Source organism: Benincasa hispida, chromosome 2, assembly GCF_009727055.1.
Source record: "Benincasa hispida cultivar B227 chromosome 2, ASM972705v1, whole genome shotgun sequence".
Classification (NCBI taxonomy): domain Eukaryota; kingdom Viridiplantae; phylum Streptophyta; class Magnoliopsida; order Cucurbitales; family Cucurbitaceae; genus Benincasa; species Benincasa hispida.
The window spans coordinates 27,845,831-27,848,731 of NC_052350.1; positions in this window are offsets into that span (position 1 = coordinate 27,845,831).

Consider the following 2,901-nt stretch of genomic DNA (forward strand, 5'->3'; position numbering starts at 1 on the left):
TATAAATAAATATGATAACCAACTTACCATATTATATTTATAACCTATAGTTTTAATATTTCATCTCATGAACATATAACCTATAGTTATTTTTCTATTTTATGGTACTTAATGTAAATCATATTTACATTAATCCTCCACTTGATGTATCTCATACATCACACCAATTATATCATGTATAATTGAATTTCCTCTTGGCAATTTGAACATTTCAAATCAACCCTAAGAATTGATTCTCAACTTGAATCCATTGAGCTACCAAGGGGACCTTATGGACCTGTAGCTTGAAGCTCCAATGGTACGTGAATAACAAACTAAACTCTTTAGTCACGGGATCTACCATCTGTTAACTGCTAGGCACTTCCTAAAGACCGACAGTTACACTCTCCTTACTACAGATATATTTTGTGTCCATATCAACCAATCAACAATGCAATAACCTTTCACAGATCGCTCGTAAGTACCGCTGGACCAATTTACCATTTTGCCTCTAGTTACATCTAACTCTTTAAATGCCACTAATCCCTCTAATGAACATAAGTCATAATCCTACTATGACTGAGTTCTCTCTTCCAAAGAGAGGTTATGACCATTATGTTCAAGACTCAGAATCAGCCCTTAAGGGAGCAATCTACTTACCCCTACTTCAGGGAATGAATGAATTTCGTCTTGTGTAACTAAGTTTCCAGCTCCCTAATCAGAGAAATCCCCAAAAAGGTAGGCTTGTTGAGTTGGCAACCTGGCCACTCTCACTCATACTAATCAAAGGACCACCCTCAAAGGTAGGAGTTCCCAAAACACTCAGGATTAAGGTCATGTCACCTATGGTCGTTTAGGTGAGATGTAAGTCTTAAGTATCAACGGCGTTATATAAAGAGACGAATCATCTCGTGGTCCGGTCCTATACAAACTCTTTATATAGGACACCCCCGCTCGCATGCCTCCACATGAATGGTTAGGATCAACCATCTGTAGTAGTTCACAACACTTGTAAACCTCTATAAATTAGGTCGTATCTATAGTGTCATCAGGATAAAGTATCCTTCCTTAATCCTTATACTATAGACCTTTTAGATTATTACTTAAGGCATGATCCACTTATATATCTCATATACATGCTTAAGTTTACATACAATAACCATAGAGCTTTGTTTGTTGGATATGAGTAAATGCAAAATAAAATATTCATAACAATGTGTATAAAGTTTACAAACTACGAGACTCTGGGAGAATTAGGACACCAATCCCAACAAAGCTAACCTTGTTGTTGCTCAAAAGGGTAAGAAGGCCAAAGCTACAAAGGGAATCTGTTTCCATTGCAACTAAAAGTGACACTGAAAGAGGAATTGTCCCAAGTATTTAGCAGAAAAGTAGAAGACAAAAAAGGTAAATATGTTCTCATATTGGAAACTTGTTTTATAGAGAAGGATGATTCAACTTGGATAATAGATCCAGATGCCATTAATCATGTTTGTTCTTTTCCTTTCAGGGAATTAGTTCTTGACGTCAACTAGAGATTGGGAAAATGACGATGCGGGTTGGAACTGGACACATCGTCTCGACTAAGGCAGTGGGAAGACTTTGGGAAGACTTCATATACTTTTACAGAAATCTTACTTGTTATTAGATAATGTGTATGTAGTTCCTGATTTAAGAAGGAACTTGATTTCTATAAAATGTTTACTTAAACAAAACTATTCTTTAACTTTTAATGTAAATAAAATATTTATTTACAAGAATGGTGCATTTATTTGTTTAGAAAATCTCGAAGATAACCTTTATGTGCTAAGGTCGTTAGCATCTAAGGCCTTTCTTAATACTGAAATGTTCAGAACTACTATAACTCAAAATAAAAGACAATAAGTTTCTCCTAAAGAAAATGTATGTCTTTGGTACCTAAGATTAGAATACATTAACCTCAATAGGATTGAGAGATTGGTTAAGAACGAACTTTTAAGTGAGTTAGAAGAAAATTCTTTACCAATACGTGAGTCATGCCTTGAAGGCAAAATGACTAAGAGACCTTTTACTGGAAAAGATCACAAAGCCAAATAACCCTTAAAAGTTGTACATTTGGACCTTTGTGGTCCTATGAATGTTAAGAAAAAAGGAGGGTTTGAATATTTCATCACCTTTATAGATGATTATCTAAGATACAGGTATGTTTACCTAATGCAACATGAAGCCATTGAAAAGTTCAAGGAGTACAAAGCTGAATTTGAAAATGCATTAGGTAAAACAATAGAGACACTTCGATTTGATCGAGGTGGAGAGTATATGGATTTGAAATTCCAAGACCATTTGATAGAACATGGAATCGTATCCTAACTTTCATGTCACACCCTTTTCCAGATTACCCTCTTAATCTAAAAGAGGATATGACCGCGGTAGTTGCTAGCCCCGCTGCCAGCACCCACCACCTTAGCCCTCTAATCTAAATGCCAACTTGCTAAACCTTAATAATGTGTGAATATGGTATACCTCCTTAAAAGTACAACAAAGTATAATATAAACATATGTATACAGCTATGATATAACATCTAAGGGGAGAAACATTTACGAATGGCCCAAACATCTCTAACAGAGCCCTAGTCCCTCACAAAACATGTGTACATAAACAGATCATCAACCTAAGTCCTTGACCGCTATCTGAGAAGGGAAAACACAGAAGTTCCGTGAGCTTAAAGTCCAGTGAGTGACTATAAAATCATATAACATTATGCATTACATTACTATAAACATGTAAATATATTAATGAGTGTTTCAAGAAATTGTCTCTAAATGTAGCTTTAAACCATTCTTAGATATCATCAAACATCATTATTCCCTAGTTGAGAATGAGCCTAAATGCTCTAGCTCCCAACATTTATTATCGACCAAGAGACCCATATTTTGGCCTCT